The sequence below is a fragment of the Stigmatopora nigra genome, chromosome 20 (assembly GCF_051989575.1).
Source record: "Stigmatopora nigra isolate UIUO_SnigA chromosome 20, RoL_Snig_1.1, whole genome shotgun sequence".
Classification (NCBI taxonomy): Eukaryota; Metazoa; Chordata; class Actinopteri; order Syngnathiformes; family Syngnathidae; genus Stigmatopora; species Stigmatopora nigra.
The window spans coordinates 4,967,598-4,983,707 of record NC_135527.1 but is presented as its reverse complement, the minus strand read 5'-3'; the positions used below and the strand labels follow the sequence as shown (position 1 = coordinate 4,983,707).

The window sequence follows — 16,110 nt, the reverse complement described above, 5'->3', positions numbered from 1 at the left end:
TAGAATAACAATTAAGGTATTTAACAATAATAGAAAGAGGAAACTAAAAACAAACTTCATTTGAATTTAAACAACCACGCCTTCATTTGGCATAACAATTACAATCACGCCTTCATTTGGCATAACAATTACAATCACGCCTTCATTTGGCATAACAATTACATAAAGAAGTGCAAAGTGTGTCACTATGTAGGAACACTATGTGAGTGTTCCTGGGAGTTATTGATATCCATCTGCTGGTAGCAAGAGTCCTTGACGACTCTTCTCTGCAAACCCGGATCAACAGTCCTCGGAGCCAGGGACTGGGTGAGCTGTCAGATAAACAGTCCTTGTGAGAGGACTAGGTGACTGGTTACAACCCCAAGTTCTCTTTGGACAATTGGAAGAATTGTTTAACAAAGAAATGATTAAATACACCCATATATAATAGTATTACAGAATAAACCCAACATTCTGCCGTTTTTAATATATATATGTATATTATTAACTATTTTATAGTAATCGCAAAAGGAAATATCAGGTGACTGCAATTTCACCCGCCTACTCCTTACTTGCATGGCTGGTCTGAAAAAGAAACAATCATGTTTGCCCAATTGGTCCTCGGAATTACCATACTCCTGGATTTACTGCTTTCCCCAGTACATTTAGAATTTGTAGAGGCATTTGCAGTAGTTATAAGTCTACTGGAGCGCAAACAGGGGATAAAACAACACCCATACAATGTCAAGGTAGTAGCAAATATGGCTTTAGAAAACACAACAGATATGGCCAAATCCTTACATTTTCCAACGGTCTTATCCCACCAGTCTGTCCAAGCGGATAATTCTACTCCAGAATGCTTTTTCATATTGTGGTTTAGGGCCTGCAGGCCATTAATGGCCCTGGTGAAGGACCCATCGGGTGACGTGTTGTTCGGTATGAAGGTGCAACATTGTTCTCCATTTTGCACACACGCCCCTGTTGGGGATACTAGCCAACACTTCAATAAACTCGAACACATGAAAACACACTGAGGCAGATAGAATGAAAGTTAAGGCCCGTCTGCAGAGGCGGGGGAGTCAACAATTCAGAGGCCCGAGAGCGTGACTACTCTCTCAGCTCCTCAAAGCGATCTCCCGCTGAAAAGCTGCTTCAACGGTGGTTTTATTAGAGATAAGACAATTATCAAAATGGGAGGCATTAATACAAATGAAGCAGGTGGAGTATAAAAGGTGTAGTGCACATTTTAACCATTAGGTTTAAATTAAATTCTATTCTAGTAATTTTTAATACATCAGAGTGAAAAGGGTGCAAGATTAAATCAAAGAATACAATTCATATATTAATATTAATATTAATATCAGACATAGGCATTGTCGTCATCATTGACTTGACAAAAAGCCTAGTAGTCATCATACCCTCAGCTGCGTATGACGAAATTGTATAGTGCTTCTCCACTGGTCCGCCATCCCAGGCAAGACCCCTTAACTGACATATTCAGACTTGTTAGCACTCCGCCACGATGGAAACATCGCATCACCTCTTGTTGCCTCACCGATGCTAACAAGAATAAAATGTATCACTTACCTCTCACTGTCTTCTTACTTACCCTCCCTCAGTTCGCCTGTAGAAGGCAGATCCACGCCAAAAATTGTGGGCAATGGATCGGGCGTTTGTCAAAAAGATACTAGGAAGCGGGGCTCGGAGTGGTTGTTGTCGTAGCCCAACCGCAATGGCCGCCCGACATCCGCTCCCCTGCCTCCTTTCTCTTCGCCGTCTACGGCGTACTTTGGGGGGGTTGGATATCCTCGGAGATCCTGGAGGTCTCCGGATGTTCTTAGGGATATCGACAGTCAGTCCGTAGTAAGTTGTGAAATTGGGTGTCTTGCCTTTCAACCAACGAACTGGAGAGCAATGAGCCGCTGCGCCCGAGCGCGCCGCCATCTTGAACTCACCAACGATATCACACAATATATAATCAATCGGTCAGAGATCAAGGTGGAAAAGGATTTGGAAATTTGAAATTGATTTCTGAAATTGCCAATTAGCCCTTTTCAGGGATGCAGCGATAAATTATGGTAAAAAATATCAAATGAAATTTTTGATGAGAATGCAGCAGCAGTATTCCAAATAAGAAACTTGGCGTGAAGGAACAAATAATCTCTGAAATGGGGAATTTGGGAGCAATGAGAAGAAGAAAAACAATTGTACATCAGTTTACCTGGGTGAGCTGCCATATTGAGTCATGGGAAGTCCTATCACTCGACAGGGGCAATGGTGGCCTTAGTACGGTACCACTACACAACCTATGGATTTAAGTTGTTTGTGGAAATTTTTGCACAGCATTCTTAACCTGCGCTCAGCACATCAGTGCACAATACGGAATTCCAAAGACCCATTTACTTATAGTGATAACAGCACCCAAATTGTGTGAACAAAATAATTGATGGGATTGCAAAAGGTTCCATATTTTGCTATGACATCACTGCGCGTACATAACTGGTTTAACCGGACAACAACATATGAAATAGTATTTGGTAGACCATACAAAACGTTGATATTCACTGCACGATTGGAACTATATGATGAGGCTAATCTCATTAACTACATAAAAAGAGAACATTTTTAAGAAAACGCATTGAGTTGGGGTTAGCAGAAGGAGACTGTGCTTCTCAGCAGGAAACGGACTTGACCAACGGTGGTGCCAGGAGACTGGATGCTCAACCTGAAGTATAAAGAAGAAGCACTTGCCGACCCAAAGGGGGAACGTCCAACTTGTTGGTGACCAACCGGCAGACATGAAAATAGCCGAGAGGGGTATATGGATCCACCTTTTGCACTGTAAGAAGGTTTTCTCAGTAGAAACGTTTGGGGAGACAGGTGAGAAAAACTTTCTGATGAATTCATTGAAACGGCAACCACTCCAATATTGATTGGAAATAATATTGCAGAGAGCAATGCCATAAACCATAGGGAACTCTTTTACATTGGTTTTATTGTCTCCATATGTGTCCAAATGTGAAAGTGTTTCATTTGAGACTAAACCTTACAAAGGGTTTAAAAAAAACGACCAGACGAGGGTAAATACGATCGTATATAACAGCAACTTCCTCAATCACCATTCTTCGGGGAAAGTGTTTTTACAAAAGAAAAAAAAAATCCTGCTTGTAAAGAAAAGGAAAAATATTGAAACGTTGTCCATCCTGTTACGCAAGCAGTGAATGACAAGCCAATTATTGTGCTACCTACCTGTTTGAACCTTAAAGGGCATGGTCTGAATCTGGTGCGGTAGATGAGACATTGTGTGCCCATTGTCCAAGACAAATTGCGCCACTGATTGCACGTTTTGGCTTATGGTGGTGAAATTGTTCAAATACATTATATAATTCCTGTCATAAAAGAAATGGGTCTATGTGTTTTGGTTTCACTGTTTTAATCAGTATGTTTTAGAGTGGAGGAGATACACTTGGCAGCTCAGAATTTCGGTGCGGCAGCTGGCCTCTCTCGATGACGTTGATCGATGGATGGCGATCTGACTTACGGGTTCGTTTGCCAAATCGTAGCAGAAGTTTATTTTTTTGGGTTAGGCCAAATAAAAATATGAATAGGGTGAACAACAACCATTACAATGTCAAAAAAAAAACAAAGAAATTGGATTTGCAATGAAAAACCAGCTGGCAGCCACCAGTCTCATGACTTTCCAGGACTGCGAAGCAGTTGATATGCTTCTGATGGTCGATGTGCTTTTGTTGGAGCAGGGGGCATATGCAATGTTTGAAAATGTTGCACTCTACGACACGTCCTTCATCGAGGTGAAATCAATGGCTGTTTTCAATGGCTTGATGTCCAGGATTATGCAAATTATGAAAATGAGTTGAACGAGAATATTTTTGTTCTTCCTTTTCAGGCCAGATATGCAAGTAAGGAAGGGCTGGTAAAGATAGAATATATAGAGTTATTGACATTAAAAAGTCATTTTAATACAGCTCTTAGAATAATAATGCTCGCTCCCAAGTTAACCAAAACAAATTGAAGGTCACTCCTCTTTGCAGCTGGACTTCTCAGAGCTATTGTTCACACCGAGATCTCTTGGGAAGATACAGAGGACTTTCAATTGTTTTGAGAAACATCGGCTTCTGAAAGTGTGGTTCACATCAAGCTCTCTTAGGAAGATCCGAAAGACTGATTCTCTCTTGCAAGACACCGGTTATGAGTCAGATGCCTGTTTTATTTAAGTGTGCATTTGTGAATGCCTATTGGTAAACCTATCACTTGCCATATAGAAATACTCTTTTTTTATGATAAATCTAAAACAGATTGGGTTCAAGGTGCCCCTTTTTTGACAAAATCATGGTAAAATATCAGTTATAGTCAACCTTCGGTTTGCTTCCTTTTAGAAAACAATCAAAAATTAGATGAAGACAGGGTCATTGGTGCAGTTTTTATTGATCTCAAAAGGGCATTTGACACCATTAACCACCAGATATTGCAAACTAAACTGTCAAATTTTAATTTCTCACCAAGCATGTTAAATTGGATTGAATCAGACCAACAGAAAGACAGTTTTAGGGGGTACCTCAACTCAGTGCTAGGTCCACTGCTTTTCAGTCTTGACATAAATGATCTGCCAAACTGTTGTGCTTGGATTGTCACCTGAAAAATGTATGCCGATGTTGCCGTTCTATTTGTCCACATGAAAAAAAAAACATGCTCATCTCTCATCTCATCTTGTCTTCCTCTTATCCCAAGTCGGGTCGCGGGTACAGCAGCTTCAGCACGGAAACCCAGACTTCCCTTTCCCCAGCCACTTCATACAGTTTTTCCGGGTAAATCCCAAGGCGTTCCCGGGCCAGCGGGAAGACATAGTCTCCCCAGCCTCTCCGAGGTCGGCCCCGTGACACCCTTCCCGTGGGACGTGTCTGTTCAGCTGCGATAGGCTCCAGCACGTTCCGCGACCCTAATGTGGATACATTGCGGTTCAGAAAATGAGATGAGATGAAGGGGAGATTTATTCTTTTCATTTCATTGGTGAGTAAATTGTTTTATTTTATTCTCATTTCTTATACCTTTCCTCTCTTTATTAAAAAAGGTAATACAATTTAAAAAACAGAAAAGACTAGTTAATAAAAATGTATTAACATTTCACAAAAAAATATGTATTTTTGCCAGATCCGTTAGACAGGGAATACTCTAAATCAGTGGCCAACCAATCGCAGGCTTTATGGAACCATCGGCAAACACCGCATGGCAGATCTACCTTCCAGGTGTCTCTCTGTTACGATCGAGCCGCGTAGTGCGACGCTATCGTAGGGGACGTTGAACCCAGATGCAGAGTCGCCGAAGTAATGGAAAGGTGAGGCAGATCTGTAGCTCTTGTAGGTTGATTTAATAAACGTGGTAACATAACATAAACAACTTAGCTTGATCTCTCGTGACAAACGGAATGAACATGCGGCGTGGCGTCAATGGAAACGGCCATGACTAAGAGGATAAACAGGAAACGAAACCAGGACGAAACCAGAACGATCCGACGGCGTCCACAGAAAATCATAATGCTTAAATACTAAAATAATCTAATCACGTAATTAGTGACAGCTGATAGTTATCGTGACGTCATGCCAGGAAAGGCAATCCAGCCACTCCTGACACTCTCGTTCTCAAAAGTTGACGCTGATTACTTTGGTCCGTTTCAAGCAAAAGGGGCAAGAGGCCTAATAAAGAAATGCTCTAATTGGAATCATTTACTAGTAAGCCATGAGTCAATTTGCAGTCCAGTTTGGTTCATTTTGTTTAGAAGACTAGAGGTGCATTCTTAGAGAGTTGATTTTAGATGAAGTAACCCCTGACTGCACTTTTGTGCTACTTCCTTGCAAATATTGACATTTTATACAAATCTTATACAATCGCGTCTCAGGTTCAAAATGACAAGAAAGCTTTTATAACTATTGGCTGAGTTATTTGTTTTTGCAGAGCCTTGATTTCCATACATACAGCTTTTCCAACTGAAAGTCAACATTGATGTACTATATAACAATCTATAAGAGTCACTGTTGAGTCAATTAAATCAAGTGATTATAGGCGTATTTCTTACCCTTAGTTCTTAATGTAATCAATATTTAATGAATAATCAACATGTACTCACATGGATTTGTAACAATCTACTGTGAACATTTAACTTCAATTGCTATAATTTTCAAATCTACTGTGTGTCTTCCTATTTTGTTCAAAACTGTCAACCAAATTCACCTCGCACGCAATTCTAAGGGTCAAAGTTAAAATAAAATGTTATAATAACATCTATCTGAATTTTGTAAAAAGATTTTGTTATAAAATGAAAATAAGTAGAAAAACACTGGACGGCGCCCGTGGTTCGATCTCAGTCCGGGATTGAGTAGAAGCGAATGCTAAGCAAGTATTGTTTCTAGATGAAGTAACCACTGAGCTAAACCAATGTGACAGTGCAGGTGAAAAAACAACTATTTATATAATCTGATTATATGAATACCTGTCAACTTGTACGTTTTATACGTATTTAATACGTGTTTTTACCATTTCAAATCATATAATCCGTACACCGACTTTTGTACGGGAAAAAAATATTTTAAAAAATCGCCATATTTATGAAAACCGATTTCAACAAGACCATTATGGCTAAAATCCAGATATTCTCGTAGGCTGGTAGACAACGATGCTACTGTCATAGATCGTTACTATTGTCACGGTATACCAGCAAAAATTATCCTCAATCGTATGTATTTTTTAGCGGTGCGTACGGCAATATTGATAAAGGATGACATGCGTATGCGTAGATATACATAGAGTAAATATCGTGGAAGCAAGCATGGAGGAGCCACCTAGTAAGAAACGAAGAACTCAAGGATTGGGTCAACACCAGAAAAAATGGGAGTTACTTCAAGGTGATATGCTGGCTGGATTAAAGCATCGTTAAGAGGCAGTCAATTCTCATTCTCATTTTTTTTCTCATTCTGTGTCCCTTGCAATAATATTGCAAGGGACACAGAATGAGAAAAAAAATCGTAAAAACCACTCGCAGCAACTTTCACGTCTTTATTGAATAAAGACGTGAAAGTTGCTGCGAGTGTATTTTACGATCTGAAGAGCCACTTTAAAACTGCCGGACACGTGGAGAATGTGGAAAAAAAAAACAATTCACATGTCCCATTAACCAAGCACTTCGTCTCTACCGCAAATCCTGCAGCATCCCACAAGACGACAAATGCATAAATTCTCTTCTGCCATTTTCTTGCTGAGCACAGCATTGCTTTCACAGCTGCGGACCACTTCTCGGATTTGGTGGTAACATTGTTCACAGCTAAGATTTTAGCACCTGAATCCAATTCCTTAACTCTGTCTTATCCCGTCTAACAAAGGAGCGTGTTCACCATCGGAAGAGACAGACCAGGCCAGAACGAGTGGATCCACAGATGGTTTATTCCTAACAAATTGATCTATACAGAGCAGTCTGTGTGATACTAACTTAAAATGAGTGCTCAATAATACAATAGTAACGCAAAATGAATCGGCTATACTAAAATCAATAAGCTAAATTTATCTTCATTTGATAATCGTACAACAGCAATATAGAACTGAGGCAGCTATAATAAAATGAATAAGATAAATATATCTTCGTTTGATAATCGTACAAGAGCAATATAGAACTGATGCAGCTATAATAAAATGAATGAGTTAAACACATCATGTTCTCCATTAGATTATATGGTTAAAATAAGTCATATTCTTCAAAAGTTATGTTTCCGGATCCACTGACAGCTAATGTAATTTATTATTATTAACAATCAATCAGCATTTATGGCACCGTGTCAACCATAACGGCCATGGGAAATGCCCCATTTGTTATTTAGTTTTGATAATTCATGCATTATACCTGTTGTGAGAACAAAGCTCTTTGAGTTCCTGACATTGCTGCCAACTTTAATTGTGAAAAATATGTATTATTTACCAACTGTGTATATATATATTTTTTTCCAGAAAGAATTGTGTACATTGTTGAATATATATTTATGTGATTAAAATGTTATATTTTAATATTGTCAGGAGTGGCTGGATTGCTTTTCCTGGCATGACGTCACGATAATTATCAGCTGTCACTAATTACGTGATTAGATTATTTTTGGTATTTAAGCATTATGATTTTCTGTGGACGCCGTCGGATCGTTCTGGTTTCGTTTCCTGTTTATCCTCGTAGTCATTGCCGTTTCCACTGACGCCACGCCGCATGTTCTTTTCGTTTGTAATGAGTGGTCAAGCCAAGTTATTTATGTTATGTTACCCCGTTTATTAAATCAACCTACAAGAGCTACAGATCTGCCTCACCTTTCCATTTACTTCGGCGACTCTGCATCTGGGTTCAACTTCCCCTCCGATCGTGTCGCACTACGCGGCGCGATCATAAAAAATATTATATTTTTACAGGATTTGCATGTCGGAGGACCAAGGCTATGTTGATTGTTAAGGAGAGCTTTGCACGTGGCTACACCCAAGACGTCATCCAGTACTGCAGAACTCACCCATTTACCCTCATGACTGATGAAAGCAATGATCGTGCAACCAAAAAGCAACTTGTTGTGTTAGCTCACTACTTTGATGGGGAGAACACAAATACCAGACTCCTTGATTTACCAGAGTTGGCATCAGGCAGAGCAGCATCAATCTTTGCCATTATTGACAACATTTTACGAGAAAATGACATTCCATGGAGTAACGTTAAGGGATTTGCAAGCGACAATTGCAACACCGTGGTTGGAAAGAAAAACGTTGTCTTGTCTAGGATAAAAGAAAAAAATGGGGCTGTTTTTAGTGTTGGATGCATTTGTCATCTTGGCAATCTGTGTGTCAAAGATGGACTGAAGACATTGCCAGTAAACATCGATGCTGTCAGGAGTCGCTGGATTGCCTCTCCTGACATGACGTCACAATAATTATCAGCTGTGACTAATTACATGATTAGATTATTTTTGGTATTTAAGCATTATGATTTTCTGTGAACGCCGTTGGATCGTCCTGGTTTTGTCCTGGTTAAGTTCTGGTTTCGTTTCCTGTTAATCCTCGTAGTAATTGCTGTTTCCATTGCCGCCACGCCGCATGTTCAGTTCATTTGTAATGAGTGGTCAAGCCAAGTTGTTTAAGTTATGTTACCCCGTTTATTAAATCAACCTACAAGAGCTACAGATCTGCCTCACCTTTCCATTTACTTCGGCGACTCTGCATCTGGGTTCAACTTCTCCACGATCGCGTCGCACTACGCGGCGAGATCGTAACAGATGCCTTGCTGGTGGGTATATTTTATTTTTTTAAAAATAGTTCCAAACGAATTGAGGATTTTAAAGAGTATCAGGACTTTACAAATTCCGAGCAAGAACAATTCCTAAAGCATTGTCTGACACAATGGTTGTCTCTGCAAAAAGTGGTTGAAAGAACGTTGTCTCAGTACGAAGCACTCAAAAGCTACTTCGCTAGCCATGCGGATGTTGAAAGGGCAGGTAAAGTGAAAAACATCCATGATCGACTTCAAGACCCTGTTACTCTTCTCACACTCCACTTCCTCAGCTTCATCCTGCCTCAAATAAATCAATTCAATATTGTGTTCCAAACAGAGGCCTGTATGATTGGAGATTTGCTACCAGAAATGGAATGACTCTTAAAGAAACTCTTGGTGAAATATGTGAAAATGGAACTTGTCAAATCTGCTGATAGCCTGCTGGCAGTTGATTATACAAACAGATGCCTGCAGCATGAAGATAGCAGGCTTGCTGTTGGCTTGGGCACCAGGGCCAACTTCCAAGACACCAATGATGAGGATGAAATAAGGCAAAGCATCACACTAGCCAAGCAAGCAACCTTTTTTTCCCTCTGTTCGCTCAGTTTATGAGGCTGTACTAACTAAAATGATACAAAAATTTCCATTTGAGATTACAATACTGAGTGACTTGGTGGTGTTGGACCCAAGAAAGAGAGAGATGTTGGATTACACAAGTATTGTTAAGATTGCAAACAGGTTTACACCAGACTTTGATCAGGAACAATTAAAAGATGAATGGGAAGACTATCAACTAATACCTGATGATCTTCTCCCTCAGAAAAGTCAGGATGGACAACCAATTCGTCCAGAGACATTTTGCCCTCATGTGTTCAAAATGAAAACTGATGAGAAAGATGTATCGAATTTTACTCCGCCTTCCTCACAGTAACGCTGATAGCGAGCGGGTTTTCAGCCATGTGAGGAAAATTCATACAGAGTACAAAAAGACAATGGGAACAAACACTCTTACTTCTTTATTACAGATGAAATTTAACTGTGACAACTGTTGCTCACAAGTGAGACCCTAATTAGAGCCGATAAATTCTGCTAAATCATGCACATTGGCTTACAATAGGAAGCACTGAAGGCACTGTAAACTTTTTAAATTGAATAAAAGACTTTGTATGCAAATTACCTTTGTTATTTCTACCACACTGTCTGGTTACCGCGAGTAAACATGCGTCGTACGGTGTTTGTAAGTTTTTTTGGGGTTTGTAAAGGAAATATTAATCATTTAAAAGGGCAGTTATCGGCAGAGGTTGACAGGTATGCTAAATCGAAAAGCTACATTTTGATAAAAGGTTGGGTAATTTCAAGGACATTTGCTTTGAATGTTACATTGTGTTTGATCTTATTTCAAGTTACAAATAACACATTTCAATATTTAAATCTAATGGTTTTTAAGGTTACTTAGCAATTTTTAAATAAGGTGCATCTATATGTGTCTTGAAATCAAACGTATACCTTCTTGGGTCAAATTGAGAGAACAAAATAATTTGCAATGGCAGTCGCTCATTTGCCGGTAACCGGTCAAATAGTCCCGGGGGCTATTTAGCCAGTGACCGGCCAAATGACCTATATGGCCCCATATGGCTAATAAGCCGATGTGACAGTATATATTATCTAATTCTATAGTAAACCCTTACCCTCCTTTCATATTTTCACAACTTGTATCAAATAACAGTCCACTATCTCAGCATTATATTGATATTGTGATAGGTTCATTTATAATTACCCTTCTTTGTAATTATCAATAACTACAGGCAGACATCTTATTCAATTATTGACATTTAAAGAAATAGATTGGATCACGGATAAGAACCTTAAGGGGAGGTACATCAAGCAACAAGGATTTCCCCTTCTCTCCGAAGCATCTCCTCAAATAGACATTTTCGTACGACTCTCATTGCCATGAATCAAAACAATTTACAAGGTTGTTGATTATTTCATAATGCATAAGCAAAAACAACATCTGTAACTATAATATCAATCAAGGTATTCTACCAATAACAAAACAGGACACTAAAACCAACAACATTTGGATTAAAAACAATCAAGCCTTCATTTGACCTAACAATCATATAACAATTACATAAAGAAAGACCAAAGTGCGTCACGAGGTATGGCCACTATGGGGGAAATGGCAGAAACAAGATCTTTGTTATAGGCCAGTGACCCTGGCTCCGTTGCAAAATAGATAAAATCGATCTCGAAGCCACAGATTGGGTGAGTTGCTGTATAAAAAATCCTTGGATAAGAAGTCCACGTGAGAGAGGACTTGACGATTGTATATGACCTCGAGCACTTTAGGAATAATAAGAAGAATGATTTAACAAAGAAATGAATTACTACTCATATATGTATCATAGTAATACAGAATAAACCCAACATATTGCTCTGATTTGTCTTTGAGTCATCAAAACACAGGGATATGACTTTAATGTAGACTAAAGGGAAGGTCAATCCATTGTGAGGATTGAAATTTGGTAATATTTCTCCCATTTCTAAAGCAATACTCACAATAATTGGCAGCTATTGCCTGCCAACTTTACTTACTTACTTTAATACACACATTAATGCGTTAATGGTCTTTTTTTCTGTTTATGTTTCATATGTACTGTTAACGGATGCAGTTTTCTAATAAGTATCAATCGTATCTTGTGCTGACCCGACCCATCTGTCAGATTTTTAAAGTCAATATGGCCCCTGGGCCGAAAAGTTTGCGCATCCCTGCACAAGACAGACGAGCCAGGGGTGCTCACACAATGACACTTTTTTCCTTAAGTGGGTAATGTCCCATATGACCCCGTCATAGATCATAATTCGACAAAACCAGGGCTCGTCCAGGAGTTGGTCCTGGGAAACCTGGCACCACTAAACCATCGAGCCAGGGGTGCCCATTGCCTCACACTTTTTTTCTCAAGTGGCCAAAAATAGGTCTCATCCACGAGTTGGACCTGGGACCTCTCACAGACTCAAACCCTAAGCAAGAATCATAACACTGGACCAATGAACCAGATTTCCTCATAGAATGAAACTTTTTTCCTCAGGCTTATTACAGCCTCTATGACCCTACCATAGATCACCATTCGACAAATCAAGGGCTAGACCAGAAGTCGAACCCAGGGACCTCTCACACCCTAAGCAAGAACCATACCACTAGACCAACGAGCCAGGAGTGCCCTACGAGTGACACTTTTTTTCTTGCATGGCTGATCTCCCATCTCACCTCATCATAGATCACAATTCGACAAAGCAAGGGCTAGGCGAGAATCATACCACTAGACCAACAAACCAGATGTGCCCATAAAGTGAAACTTTTTTGTCTGGGGAAGTATGTGACATATCAACTCCCATAAAAGATCACAATTCGACAAAGGTAGGGCTCGTCCGGGAGTTGGACCCGGGACCTCTCGCACCCAAAGCGAGAATCATACCACTAGACCAACGAGCCAGGGGCGCCCATCAAGTGAAACTTTTTTGTCAGGGGAAGTATGTGACATATCAACCTCCATGTAGAAAAGATCACAATTCAACAAACGTAGGGCTCGTCCGGGAGTTGGACCCGGGACCTCTCGCACCCAAAGCGAGAATCATACCACTAGACCAACGAGCAAGAGGCACCCATAAAGTGAAACTTTTTTGTCAGGGGAAGTATGTGACATATCAACCCCCATAAAAGATCACAATTCGACAAACGTAGGGCTCGTCCGGGAGTTGGACCCGGGACCTCTCGCACCCAAAGCGAGAATCATACCACTAGACCAGTGATTTTCAAACTTTTTTGGCCACCGCCCCCTTCACCGCCGGGCCAAAATGCCAACGCCCCCCTCTTTACCCCTTTCCAACGAACGCTAGAACGACTATATTGCTAAATGTCACAAGAATTGGTTGATTCTTCAATCACAAACAGTTTGAAGACTAAAAAAAACAATTTTAATAAACAAAAATGGTTATCATTTATTCTTCAATTACAACACCTTGAACTGAACTTGAAATAAATTGTAAAACTGAACGAGTAACCATTAACAACTGTCCTGCCTAATGAGATGGGTGGGCTTGGTGCATTGCAATCAGACTGTCAACATCAGGATGAAGGTTTGTCAGGAGCAGTCTCAGATCACCGCGCTCTGTGATGTTAAGTTTGTTTCTTTGTTTGGTAAGGAGCCTTGTCACAGCGCTGAACCCCCTTTCAACCAGGTAGGAAGTCGGAAAAGCAATGAAAAACAACTTGATGGCTTTCCATAGGGTTGGATAGCGTTTTGGGATCGCTGTTTGCATCCAAAAGGCTTGGTAAGAGGTTTTGAACTTTGGTTTCAGATCCTCATCATTTTGCAAACTTACAAGTTCCTCTTCTAGATGGGTTGGCACTTCTGTGCTGGGTTCAGTGAACGGATCGATCACCCAATCAGGGATTTCAAGAGAAAATTTGTCCTTAAATCTGACTGACATATCCCTGTAGAGTTCCGCTAAATGAGCGCAGTACACGGCAATGTCATCGTCCTTCACTCCCGTTTCCTTCTCCAAGTTAGACAAACAAGGAAACTGACGGAATTCGCGTCGTCCAAGGTTTCTGCTGTAGAGCTGTAATTTTGAGAGGAATGCTGAGAGGACGGACTTGGCTTTGATTAACGAAGTCTCATCACCTTGCAGCTGCAAATTCACTTCATTGAATTTGTAAAACATTTCAGTGAGGTAAGCAATATCTGTCTTACTCGATTTCAGTTTGTCGTAAAGCTCAGGATTGGGTTCTTGAAAAAAATCCAGAACACTGTTAAACAGTGTGTAAAACCTTTTTAAACAGTTACCTTTCGACAACCACCTAACTTCTGTATGGAGAAGCAGGCATTGAAAATCTTCGTCATTTTCAATACACAGCTGATGGAACAGTCGAGAATTGAGAGCATTCGCTTTGATTTTGTTGACTGCAGTAATCACAATAGATAAGGATTTATGTAGCTTCTCACTCAAATTCTTTGCCACTAAGTGTTGTCGATGGATCACACAGTGAACTGTGAGGACTTCCGGAACAGCTTTCTTCAAATAACTTAGAAATCCACGGTGGCGACCAACCATGGACGGGGCGCCATCTGTAGCACATGAGATGATGTTTATAAGTGGAATGCTTTTTCCCTGGAAATAGTCCTCCACAGCTCGGTACAGTGATTCTCCTTTAGTATCTGTTTCCAGGAGACGTGCAAACAATAATTCGTGACACAAAGATCCATCCTTGATGAAGCGTACATATGCAAGAAGTAGTGATTGATTTCCCGGAAGAGTGGATTCGTCCAATTGCAAACTAAACTCAGTTGTCATCAACATCTTACGGAGAGTCTCTTCGACGTTTTCAGCCATTTTGTCCACTCTTCGTTGAACTGAGTTGTCACTGAGAGGAATTGATTTTATGATTTGTTCGGGAGATATGTGCAAAACTGTTTTAATAACCTCTTTAACTGCAGGCAGAATCAAGTCTTCTCCGATAGTGTGGGACTTGCCGGCTTTCGCTATCAGCAAAGAAATGTTGTAAGAAGCCTTCAGACCGTCATCTGAATTTTTCGATGAGGAAATAAACATATTCATTGTTTTTCGCTTCAGAAATTGATCTCGAAGAGATTGAAAGAACGCCAATGTTTTACCGGATTTATTGGGATGAATCTTCTGTAAATGTTCGAGGAGCCTAGACGGCTTCATGGCTTCATTTGAAAAGTTTTTCTCACAAACCAAGCACAGGGGTTGTTGCGGATTGGTCGGTGATTGTATAAATCCATACTTCAAGTACTCTACAGAGTATTGCCTGCACTTCTTTTTCGATGTTCCTGGAGTTGCCATGGTTATCCCTGACAATTAGATATATACGGTATATGCGCGCTGCTCGTGAGCGCTCGAGCAGACAACGTTTCACGTTTCAATAAAGCTTGTTTTTTGTCGACTTTTTATTACAGACAATCAATTTTTCCCGGTCTTTCTACAAACACCAACGTCACATTTTACTGTAATTGCTCCATCGCCCCCTTTCACTATTTCAACGCCCCCCATTCGCCTGTTTATTCGTCAGCGCCCCCCTGAAAGTTCACACCGCCCCCCGGGGGGGCGGTACCGCCCACTTTGAAAACCACTGCACTAGACCAACGAGCCAGAGGTGCCCATATAGTGACACTTTTTTTCTTGGATGGCTTATCAGGTGAAGTATGTGACATATCAACCCCTATCATAGATCACAATTCGACAAAGCAAGTGCTCGTCTGGGAGTTGGATCTGGGATCTCTTGCGACCTAAGCGAGAATCATACCAATAGACCAACTTTTTTCTCAGGTGGCAAATGTGCCATATCACCCCCATAATAGATCACAATTTGTAACCCTGGGGAACAGGATTTTATTTGGCCGTACTAGTATAAAGTGTAATTGCGCATCCACAACAGTAGCTGGCAGTGGCGCTCTCATTGTTACTTCTGTCATGTTTGTGAGAGTGCAACATTTCACATGTTGTACCTATAACACTTTTATAAAATGATTTTATTTATAGTCACGGTGGGAAGTGGGGGGGGCGAATAGTTTTCTTCTAGCTAGGGGGGGCCTAACATAAAATAATTGAGAAGCACTGTACTAGACCAATGAGCCAGAGGTGCCTATTAGGTTACACTTCTTTTCTTGGATGGCTGATATCCCATCTCACCCCATCATAGATCTCAATTCGACAAAGCAAGGTGATAGGTTCATTAATAATTACACTTTTCTATAATTATCAATCACTTCAGGCAGATATCTTATTCAATTATTATTATAATAATA

General features: G+C 40.3%; 1 non-coding gene across 1 annotated transcript; it reads right to left on the bottom strand.

The window, feature by feature from the left end:
- Window positions 1–12,701: 12,701 nt before the first annotated feature.
- Window positions 12,702–12,773, bottom strand: trnap-ugg (transfer RNA proline (anticodon UGG)). The gene has a single exon. It is a non-coding gene; the product is annotated as a tRNA-Pro (tRNA).
- Between the last annotated feature and the right edge of the window lie 3,337 nt (window positions 12,774–16,110).